This window comes from Rhineura floridana, chromosome 2 (genome assembly GCF_030035675.1).
Source record: "Rhineura floridana isolate rRhiFlo1 chromosome 2, rRhiFlo1.hap2, whole genome shotgun sequence".
In the NCBI taxonomy this organism is placed as follows: Eukaryota; Metazoa; Chordata; class Lepidosauria; order Squamata; family Rhineuridae; genus Rhineura; species Rhineura floridana.
Window position 1 is genome coordinate 69,204,114 of NC_084481.1, and position 12,347 is coordinate 69,216,460.

At 45.9% G+C, this 12,347-nt stretch overlaps 1 protein-coding gene across 7 annotated transcripts in view; it reads left to right on the forward strand.

Moving 5' to 3' along the window:
• LOC133376541 (neurogenic locus notch homolog protein 1-like) overlaps nt 1–12,347 on the forward strand; it is a 231,175-nt gene that overhangs the window by 141,619 nt on the left and 77,209 nt on the right. The gene's annotated exons all lie outside the window — the stretch shown is intronic.

Sequence of the window (12,347 nt, forward strand, 5' to 3'; positions counted from 1 at the left end):
CCTTTGCCTTGTATGAAGAATAGAATACTTTTCCATAGGAGGTGGGCCATCACCGTGGGAAATAGTTCCACCTATCGTGCGAAGGCAAGAATGTTTTTGAAGTCAAGACTAGGGACGTCATGCCCCTCCCACTCTCCAGTTCATTCTTGCCTTCGTACGAACAAGATTGGAATTTCACGTAGCATTTAGCTAAGTCTATCTCTCTTTAAAACCTTTTTTCCGTTTTTTGTGTCTAGCCTACTGAGGATCCCCTCAGAGACCGCGGCTGCGGCTCTCTTCCCCCTTTCCTCAAGGCTATTTAATTTCTTTTATTTCCTTGACTGGGGGCTCCCTCTGAGACCGCGGCTGCGGCTCTCTTTGCTTTGACAGTTTCAAGCCCCCTCCCCCCCCCGGCTCTGTCGTATCCGTAGCCAGGGGGCTCCCTCAGTGACCGCGGCTGCGGTTCTCTTTTTGATCACTTTTGATCGCTTGTGAGGGAAGGGGACTCCCCCTCCCTCCCCCCCCGATTGTTGCCACGGCTGCAGCTGATCCGATCTCTTGATCGCTTGTGAGGGAGGGGGAATCCACCCTCCTTCCCCCCCCGATCGTTGCCGCGGCTGCGGCTGATCCGATCTCAGCGGGAGCTTGCAGCTGCGGCTCCCGCCGTTACTCCTTACCGCAGATCGCCCTCGCTACGTGGCTTAAATCCCACTGCGAAGGGCTTTACAGACCGCAACTGCGGCTCTCTCTGCGGCGGCTGCCGTTTTTTGCCTCTACCTGCCCTTCCTGAGTTTTTCCAGAGCCGCTACTGAGGCTTTCGGCGAGTCCGTGCTGGGCAGCCCTTCCCCCAGTTCGCTTCCGACGGCCGCCATTGCTCCTTCTCCTCAGCCCCCTTTTGATCGTTTTTTCCTGCCCGTTTTTCTGGGCGCCATTTTTTGAAATTCAAAATTCCCGCCTTTTTTGTTACCATTTTTCAAGCATCGGATACCTCCCCTGCAGGCTATCTATCTGTATGTTTGTGTATATGTGCTGCTGACAAACTTACACAAGGCTGATTTACACACATTTTTACTGTGGCTGTAATCATAGTGGCTGAATTGTATTATTCAGGCTGGAGCTCCAATCCTAGTGGGCTGGATTGTATTATCAAGGCTGGAGCTTTAATCCTAGTGGCTGGATTACATTATCAAGGCTGGAGTTTTAATCCTAGTGGCTGGATTACATTATCAAGGCTGGAGCTTTAATCCTAGTGGCTGGATTACATTATCAAGGCTGGAGCTTTAATATCAGTGGCTGACTTGTATTAAATCTGATTTACATTACATATCCTGCCCCCTATGGGGCCGTGAACAAGCCAAAAACCCAGCCTACAGCACTAATCTGAGTGTGCCAACTCTAAAACAGCCTATATTATATTAACGTTGATACCTCTGTGCATTCTGCCCCCTCTGTGGCAGTGCATTCGCCATCTGCCAGTGTATCCTACCCCCTCCGTGGTAGTATGCTGTGCCAGTTTGGGTCTTTACATCCTGCCCCCTCCGTGGCAGTGTACTGCACCCAGGTTCATATAAGATGGCAGAACAGCCAGGCATGTCACCATCAACACACATGGTGCCAGATCAGCCAGACATGCCACAATCAGCCAAGCCACAACATACTAACACGTCTAAGACCAGACATGCCAAAGCACTGGCTAAGACAAAACATCTTTCCAGCCATAGTAAACCAAAGCGCCCTCGTTATGTCTCTGTGCCAACAACCACCACAGCACAGACACACATAAGTGATATTTTCCATTCTCCTGCTACTGCCTCTGACGAGGAAGAGTTTGTTGGCTTTCCCCCTCACGGTTCGCCTAACGAACCTACCTCTGGCTTACCGCCTCAGACATCTGTTCCAATAGCCCACCAGGCACATACATCTCACACATCTGGTCTGCAGCTGTCTCCTGATTTCCTCTCCCAACTCCAAGCCATGCTGGCTTATTTCACACAAATGAAGTCACTACCACAGGTTCCTGCCATACCCCCACTCAACATGGACCAACGCGCGTTCCATGGTGCTCATCCTTCCTGCTCGCCAGATCCCTTCGATGTAGCCAGAGGCAGATGTACGGACGAAGCCTCGTATGCGGAGGAGTTAACTTTCACTGACCATGTTGAAGGAGACGACTGGAGCGACTATTCAGATCATGAGGAGGATACATCGTATCACTTGTTCAATACCTCAGATTACCAACCGCTCGCACGTAGGGTACTTCATACCCTTGGTCTCCAGACTGCGCCCTCAACTTCGTCCGCTCCAACTCTCAAAGGGGCCAAGGTCCTCAAATCCCCTGCACCTACTGATCACTACATCCCGGTGCCGGACCCAATTGCCAAATTAGCTTCCGAAGAATGGGCCCACCCGCTCAAAGCTCGACGCTTCAAGAACATGGCTGACAGACTTTACGCCCTAGCCCCAGACTTCGCCACCAAGTTAGATGTCCCTGGCATAGATGAACCGATCGCTCGCCTCGTTTCACGATCTATCTTGCCCAGGGAAGGGGAATCCCACCTAAAAGATACTACTGAACGTCGAATAGACTTCGCCCTCCGCAAGAACCACGAGGCCACTGCCCTAGCCATGCGTGCCTCCGCCTCAACCTCCATCTTCTCCAGAGCATCTATGATGTGGCTGGATGACCTTCTAGAGGACGATAACCCTGATCCTGTTGCCTTCAAAAGAGCACTATTGAAGTTACGTAAGACAGCAGCCTTTGTGGCCGATGCCACTTTGGATGCCACCCAATTAGGGGCACGAGCCATGACGACTCAAATAGTCGCTCGTCGCACCCTCTGGCTTCGCCACTGGCAAGCTGATTCAGCGGCCAGATTGAACCTGTCCAAGGCTCCTTACTCCGGATCTCTACTCTTCGGTGAGGAAGCTCTAAAGGCAGTTCTGGTTGATCCAAAAGACGCCCACAAACCGGTTCTAGCCACAATCAAGAACATCGACCTTCAGGCGATTTCCCTCCTTTCGTTCTAACCAGCCCTTTCGAGGAACGCGACCAGGAGGATGAGGCCGCGATTTCAGACCCTATGATTCCAACGCATTCAGGGGCTCCTGGAACCGACGCCCCCAGGGCAGAGGTCAGTACCAAGGGCACAGGGGCAACTCATCGTCCTCATATAGGGGAGGTCCTCGCCTACACAAGTAGTGTTAACTCCATCCCCATAGGTGGCAGATTACTTAATTTTGGAGATCGGTGGCTGCGCCTTACTACGGTCCCCTGGATCAGGGTCCTCTTCACTTATGGCTATACCATAGAGTTCTGGGCAACCCCGTCAGACAGATTCCACCCGTCTCCTTGCCCAAGGGCACCAGCCAGGCACAACATCATGCAGACAGCTATACATCACCTCTTGCACATAGCGGCAATAGAGCCAGTTCCCACAACTGAGAGATCGGAAGGGGTGTACTCCCTCCTATTTGCTGTGCCAAAACGAGATTTATCTTGGAGGGCGGTATTGGACCTCAAGTTTGTCAACCGTTTTGTAACATACCGCAGGTTCAAAATGGAATCTCTCCATTCCATTACCGAGAGTCTGCATGAAGGAGACCTCCTGGCTTCTATCGACCTTAAGGAAGCGTATCTCCATGTACCCATTTGCATAGCCCACAGAAAGTTTCTTCGGTTTGCCTTTGGCCACCAACATTTTCAATACAGAGCGATGCCATTTGGCCTCTCCTCTGCTCCAAGAGTATTTTCCAAGGTGCTACTCATCCTAGTGGCTTACCTTCGGACCCAAGGGGTTCATATCTACCCATATTTGGACGATCTGCTTATACAGGCCAAATCTGAAGAGCTGGCTCATCATCATTTAATGATCACCCTCAATGTTTTGCAGACCCACGGCTGGCTTGTCAACTTCGACAAAAGCCATCTCCAACCAACCCAACGCCTACTACATCTTGGGGCACTGTTGGACACCCTGCAGGCAATGGTCTTCCTGTCTCCAGATCGCATCACTGCCATCACAAGCATCGCAAGGTCCCTGATGCAACAAACATCCGCAGACGTCATGCTTCTCGCCAGAGCGCTCGGGATGTTTATCTCCACAATCCACATTGTGCCCTGGGCTCGAGCTCACACTCGGCCCCTTCAGTGGACTCTGTTGCCTTTTCAAAAAGACATTGTCAGCTCCAACCATCGCAAAGTTCGTTTGAGCCCCGCTCTGCGCCTCTCCTTCCGCTGGTGGACCAAGGTTCAACACCTCTCCAAGGGCACGTCGTTCAGAGAACCCCGCAGAACCGTCGTGACCACAGACGCCAGCCTCATAGGTTGGGGAGCCCACTGCAACTCCCAGTACGTTCAGGGGGTTTGGCCCAACGCAGAGCGAGCTCGAAGCATCAACTGGCTGGAACTAAAGGCTGTCCACTTGGCTCTATGTCATTTTCAGTCTCTGTTCCCTTTGCATCATGTGCTCATTCGAACAGACAACACGTGTGTAAAATCACATTTGAACAGACAGGGGGGCACCAGGTCTCGTCCTCTGCAGGACTTAGCCTCCCTCATCTTTGTCTGGGCAGAACAACATCTACAATCCCTGAAAGCAGAGCACCTCAAAGGGATTTTGAATGTGACAGCAGACTGGCTCAGCAGACAACAGGTCTTCCCGGGAGAATGGAAACTTCATCCAGCCATTTTCCATCGTCTCCAGTGTCGGTTCGGCGCCCTCTCAGTCGACCTGTTTGCTTCCAGTCACAATTGCCAGCTTCCCAGGTACTTTGCCCGATACCTGGACTCATCAGCAGAAGCAGTGGATGCTCTGACAACACCGTGGCCAGACGGTCTATTGTACGCCTTTCCTCCCATACCATTGTTAGCCAAAACCTTGAGGAAGGCGCGAACCGAAAGGGCACAGCTGGTTCTGATAGCACCATTTTGGCCACGCCGTCCGTGGTTCTCAGATCTTCTGGCAATGTCAATGATGGATCCTTGGACACTTCCAGTAACGCCAGACCTCTTATCCCAGGGTCCAGTACTGCACCAGGACCCTACTTGGCTCAATCTAACAGCGTGGCGTTTGAACGGAGACACTTGAGGTCAGCTGGACTGTCTGACGCTGTGATTGATATTATTTTGGCCTCGAGAAGACCATCTACCACTCGCATTTATCAACATACCTGGGTGGCTTTCTCCAAGTGGTGTCAGTCCCACCACCACGATCCATCCCAGGCCAATGTGCACTAGGTGCTCCAATTTCTCCATAGTGGCTTTATGATGGGACTTCGACCCAACACTCTACGTCGACATGCGTCTACTCTGTCATCCATTCTCTCAGTGTCCTCTACTGGAGATCATATCTCCTCACATCCGTTCATCAAACGTTTTTTGAGGGGAGTCGCCCTACGCTCTCCGGCTGTTGTCCATCGGTTCCCCTCATGGAGTTTGCCGGAAGTTCTGCAGGCTTTGCAACGCCCTCCGTTTGAACCCATCAGGACTGTGCCCCTACGTATTCTGTCCTTCAAGGTCCTGTTTCTGATTGCAATCACATCTGCCAGACGCGTTTCGGAGTTGGGCGCACTGTCTTCTGCTAGACACCTCTGCGTCTTCCATAAGGACTCTGTTGTGCTGAAGACTGACCCTTCCTTTCGTCCCAAGGTCGATTCAGTTTTTCATTGCAACCAGGACATTGTTAAGCCTTCCTTTTGCCCGAATCCTACCCATCCTCTCGAGAAGGCTTGGCATTCGTTGGATGTCCGGAGGGCTCTCAAGACCTACCTGTCTAGGACCCAAGAGATTCGACGAACGGAGTCTCTGTTTGTATCCTTTCATCCAAGGTCTATGGGGCATAAAGTATCCAATCCTACCTTATCCCGTTGGTTAAGGGCATGCATTACTTTAGCATATGAGTCCCTGAAGCTGTCAGTTCCAGCTAGTATAACGGCTCACTCTACCAGGTCAGCTGCCACCTCGGCTGCTTTTGCCACTAATGCTCCTGTTGCCGATATTTGTAGGGCTGCAGTCTGGTCTACCCCACACTCGTTCATAAGGCATTATAAAATTGATCGTTATGCCTCTGCTGATGCGTCTTTTGGCAGACGAGTGTTGCAACAGGTTCTTAATGTGGATTAACATGTGGGTGGTCCCTCCCTATATGGGTTGCTTTGGTACATCCCACGATGATGGCCCACCTCCTATGGAAAATGTACCATTGGTCTCACCTGAAAGGTGATTTTCATAGGAGGGGGCCATCACGACCCTCCCAGTTGGAGGATGACTAGAGATTTTATCAATCGGTTACATGTTATTGTTACGCTATTTTATTAAATGTAAGAGTGAAGTCAAGACTTTTAGTTCTGTTATGTTATGTAGTTATGTTAGAGTCATGTTGTTATGCATGTGACTATTATGTTATTTTCCTGGCGGGCCTGTTGGCCTTGTTCTTGTATTTTTAGATATCTCTTTTTAGACTCACTACGAATGAACTGGAGAGTGGGAGGGGCATGACGTCCCTAGTCTTGACTTCAAAAACATTCTTGCCTTAGCACGATAGGTGGAACTATTTCCCACGGTGATGGCCCCCTCCTATGAAAATCACCTTTCAGGTGAGACCAATGGTACAATCTCCAATCAGAAAAAAAGAAGCACACTATTCATTAAAGTAACTAAAAATTTGGTAAACAGCAAGGACTTTGAAAGGTTAATAAAGAGAGAAAGTGAGTTGACTTGACCATGTGGGAACAATGTTACTGTAGTCCAGGTTTATCAGTCCCTAGTTTCTCCAGATCAGTCCTCCCAATTTCATATTTGGTGATGATCCCATCTTTATTGTTACAAATAAAATAAAACTACAATAAAATATATAAATATTAAAATATAACAGCTAAAGTATCCAATAAAATGTGAACAGAGCAGCAGATTAGCTACAAATATACAGCTGGCCAGGCTAATTCAAAACCCTGTGGAAGCCTGGATAAAGAGGTAGTCTTTAGCGGGTGTTAAAAAGTAGAATGATGAGAATTCTGCTGAATTCGAAATTAGCACCGGAGTTTTCAATGGTCCGCATATTCTCCATCTATGAGGAGTGATCCTGTGTGCTTCAAACTTCAGTGGCTTTCCCCCAATAACAGATTCCCCCCCTCGAATATTCCCTTAAATATATTCTTTTATTGATTTTACACAGCATAGCAGTACAGATTTCTCTGTCTTTCTCTGTGCCACCCCCTCTACTTGAATAAACCAAGTTCCAAGCAGACGAAAGCAAGCCAAGTTTTACCCACATTAAGGACTCAGGGTTTGCTGGAGAGGTGGGGGAGGGGAAAGCTGCTTTCCTCAATTCCTTTCCAAATGGAAAACGGTCAGCCTCTGCTTGTGAACGTGAAAACTGCCCAGCTTCAGTCACAGCAAAGGAGGAAGAGGCATAGCTGCTTTCCTTTCCTTTATCAATACTTTCTTTCAAATAATCAAGATTTCTTTCAAAAAGTTTGATTTTTCTTTTAAAAATACTGATTTTTCTTTCATTTATCAATATTTCATTTCAAAATATTGATATATTGAAATAAAATTTTGATATTAATATCAATATTTTGGGGGAGGGAAAAACAGACTGGCAAAAGCAGCAGATATTGGACAAAGAACAAACTCATATCGAAAGTGTTACGTCGAAGGAATGCTTTTAAAGCAGCACCTGCCAAGGGATACCATCCCTACTGAAAAGTCATCAATGTCAGGATCAGGCCACATGTCAGGGTGCCAGTACCAAGAAGGCACTTTCCCCCATCTGAACAATATGCCCTTAACTCAGCCACAGAACCATGAGATGGGCCTCCCCAACAGAACTTAAAACACAGGCTGATATAGGGAGACGTGCTCCTTCAGATGTCTGGGTCCTAAGACATTTGGGGCATTATATGTTGACAATAACATTTGGCTTGGTAGCATACACTGTAGTAAGCCAACCAGTACAGATTCTTCAGAATTGGTGTTACATGATTCCTACTGACTACTAGTCAAAATTGTGGCAGCCACATTCTGCACTAGTTGCAGCTCCTACATTGTCTTCAAGGATCCCCCATGTAAAGCATTACATTGCAGTAATCCAAATGGGAGGTTCCAGAACATTATCTTAGCATGGCTATCTCTGTCCAGGAATGACCACAATTAGTGCACCTCCCAAAACTAGGGATAGGCACTCCATGCCACTGAAGCCACTTGAGCCTCCAGTGACAAAGCTAGATCTGAAAGTACCCCCTTTTCTCCCTGACATATAGAAACAGAGCTGAGGTTCTTCAACATATTGATGACTGCATTCCAAACTCCCTAATGACCCCTCCCAGAAGCTTCATAGCATGATGGGCATACTGGAACTACTCTATAGCACAATTACCATGGGACTGAGCAGAAGTCCCCCAGTATTGCTGCAGCAGTGTGCCTCCTGCTCCCAACTCATAGAGCCAATCCAGGAGGATACCATAGTGAGTAGTATCAAAAGCTGTCAAGAGATCAAGGAGAATCAACAGGGTTTCACTTCCAGTCATCAACCAGGGCAAGGCAGTTTCAGTATCAGACCTAGGCCTTAACCAGTTTCAAAAGGATCTAGATAATAATCCTTTCAATCATATCTGCAGCTTAATGGCCACTGCTTTCTCAAGCACCATTACTTTCAAGATGGCTGGTACCTCCCCCTCCCCCAAAGAGGGGGTAAATTATTATCATCACCATTGTGCACACCCCAGTCTCCAAGTGGTGTGAGACTTTCAGAGGTTCCTGTGCTTATCTAGGGTTCAGTTTCCTTGAAATGAAGATCAGCTGAGACTTTGGTGTCTTACAACCTGAGTGTAAGATGGAGTGGTTCTTGGTATTAACATTCCAACAGATCTTGCTTCCTCATTAGGTTTCTAGGGAAGTTTTCCAAGCCATAGCTTGGTGTTCAGCACAAAAAGTGAGCCAAGCTTCTCTGTGTCTTTCCAGCTTCACCTCTGACGAACGCTAACACACACAGGGCATTTCTTAGCTCTAGGATGAGTATGTTGGGGGGGGTGTTTCAGCCAGGTGATTGGGAGGAGGACGTGACTCCTGAAAGAGTTCCTATAGCAACAGGACTACTCTGGAGCACATCAAGCGAACAAAGAAACTAATGAAAGGAACATGTTTGACCAGTAGAGCAGATTTATTCCACTGCAGGTCCCAACTTCCAGATACAGGATTACAGTCTTGGAGGGTACCCACAAACATCGTCCATCCCAACCCCCCAATCCTACAACACTATCGTTGTTGTTTCGATCCTGCCCTTTCTTCCAAAGGAACCCAGATCAGCAAATATCCCAGTCGTAAAACAATACTGTTGAAAACAAAACAAAACATGTTTAAAGCTTTTAAAAGCAATCATAAACATCTAAAAGCATTAAGATAATCCAAAAATGTGTAAAGCAGTCACATACCCTCACAGTTAATACTTTCAGGCTCGCTAAGAACAGTGCCATTTAGCTATCAAATGCCTGGGTGAACAGGAATGTTTTAAGTGCTTTCTGAAAATCAGACACACTTCAGCAGGGAGGGCATTGTACAAATGGGGAACCGATAACGAGGCTGTGTCACAGATCAACACCAACAAGGCAACCCCCAGTGCTGAGGCTACCAACAGGGCATCCCCTGCTGATTGGAGGGCCTGAGATGGTTGATGCTAAGGGAGATGCTGTTTCAGATACTTGGGTCTCAAGCTAACAAAGCTTATGTGAGACTCCTAAGAGAATAAGCAAGAAACAATAAGCAAGCCTGCTTGTCTGGTAGATCTCACACAAGCTGTGTTTATGTGAATATAAGTGTACACAATGAAGGCTTATAAGGGGAGAAGCAGGATTATGGCATCATGTCCTACCAACACATACCAAGTTGGCTGCATGAATGGATCCCATGCACATACAAACTTTATGTATGAAAGCTCTGTATTTTCAGAGTGGGATCCCCATATGGACAACTCTATGCATGTGCGATTTGCACACCTTTGTGATCTGTTTCTAATGATACAAAGTTTATGTGTGAAGGCTGTGTAAATAAAAGCATTATTTTATTTACTTCAACACGCTCTTTGAAATGTGGACATCATTATTTTTTTTAAAGTCTAATTATGCTGAATTATTTATTCCAAATTTAGTACACTGTGTTCCCCCCCCCCAAATGTTCAGTTCAGGTCATGTCTTTCAGTTTCTCTTCTAAAAGTATAGGATCCTTCTTTCTTTCTCCCCCTCCCTTCAAACACACTTAATTAAATAGACAGTTTTTAGTCTTTTTCAGATTTGTACAGCAAATTGTGTCTGGCACATTAAGCATTTGCTCTCCTTACTCAAGGGGATGCAACTAATCCTATGTGAATTTGCTCAGAAATAAGCCCTACTGAATTCTATAACCTTACTGCCAAGTAAGTGTACCTACTCTTGCAGCTTTTGTGGTATGGCAGCAATCATCTTCATGGCTGCTAAGTATAAACAGGGAAAACACATTTCTTTCCTCCTCAAACACTACCTCTATCTTTCCTCATACAAGTAAAATCAAGTAAAACAAGCCTTCAGTTTTTCATGCTGAACAGGAAAAAAAAAGTAATCACATTACCATTTCATGCAGAAAGCACTTACATGGAGAAATAATGAGCACCTATAGGACTCACCACCATAATGCTTCAGATGGAAATAAATGGCAGATTGTTAATAGCAATACCAACACTTACTATCACTTGCTGGTTCCCCATATTTTTATTGATTTTGCTTTAATGTTTCCTCCTATTGTCTGACACTGTGTAGTATACACATTTAAAGAGAGAGAGCGCAAAAGAGAGCACCAAATGTTATCTTGCTCCCTTTAAGAAATCCCCAAGTGTCCCAATTGCAACAAGTTGACTTATCATGCTTTCGTCTTCTGAAAATTGCTTTTTCCCATATGAGATCACTCATTCTTGTAAAGTAGTTTTGAATAAACTAAAGCTGGCAAAAAGAAAGCCAGTCCCACTGACCATTTGTATTCCAATTAATCTGCATCAGTACTGTAGCTGAATAGAAATTACACTTTGAGGAATGTGAATCATTTCAGTGAACACCACCAGTAAATGCATCACTTTGCGTCTATAACATTTTTTAAAAAACAACAACAAATATAACAATATGTATAAAATAAAATCCTCCGTGGCGCAGAGTGGTAAGCGGCGGTAACGCAGCCGAAGCTCTGCTCACGGCCAGAGTCCGATTCCAACGGAAGGAGGAAGTCGAATCTCCAGTAAAAGGGGTCGAGGTTCACTCAGCCTTACATCCATCCGTGGTCGGTAAAATGAGTACCTGGCATATGCTGGGGGGTAAAGAAAGGCCGGGGAAGGAACTGGCAAACCCACCCCATATATATGGCCTGCCTAGTAAACGTCGCAAGATGTCACCCTAAGAGTTGGAAACGACTCGCACTACAAGTGTGGGGACACCTTTACGTTTATAAAATAAAATAAAGGAAATGAAAATATTAAAAGAGAAAAGAATATATGTTTGTCTAAATGTTCACTGAACTGGTACAGGCTGTTCAAAAATATATATATTTAAAATTGTTATAAAGCATTTTTCATTTAAGAGGGTTAAACAAGATGTTTTAAGGATTTAGAAGAATATCTATTTTTAAAATTATTCAGTTAATAATTATTGTTAATAATCTGCTTTGGAAGCAAAACTCACAACAGATTATCATAATCAATAGAAGTCTATAATATTTGGTTAAAAAGTAAATGCAGAGATGGATCAGCTGAAGGGTTTCTGAAAGAAGTAATTTTAGCCAAATATCTAAAAGGATAAAAATGTTGGGCCTTGATACACTTCTTTGGAAAGCATTCCACAAAGTTGGCACCCAGACTAAAAAGGGTCCCCTCCTAGTAGATGTCCACTGAGCTTCATTTGGCAATGGCACCCAGTGCAAGGCCTCAGATGTTGAACAAAGTGTCAGTGGGTGGACACCTGCAGAAAGCAAATGGCTATCTAGTTGCTAACACATTTAGCATCTACTCCATACCACTTTTATATATTTCAGCTCAACATTTACAAAAAGCCTCCCAGTCCATGTATTGTGATCTGACCAGAGTTGGGGATTCCAGAGCTTAAACAGGAACATAACAGCCTAAGCATGGGATCCAGTATAGCAAGCTACTGTGTGTACAGCAGGAATGGAAGGATCTGTCAATTTCGGTTCTCTTAGTTTCTAATTTTTCTAATTTTAAATTAAGTTCTCCACATTTCTGCAATTTGCTTTTTTTTAAAAAAAATCCTCATGAAAATTCTCCAGCATTTTAGTGCTAGTTTCTCCCAATAAACCCATTTTTGTAGGTAGTTTTGACTCATGTACACATTTTTGGAAG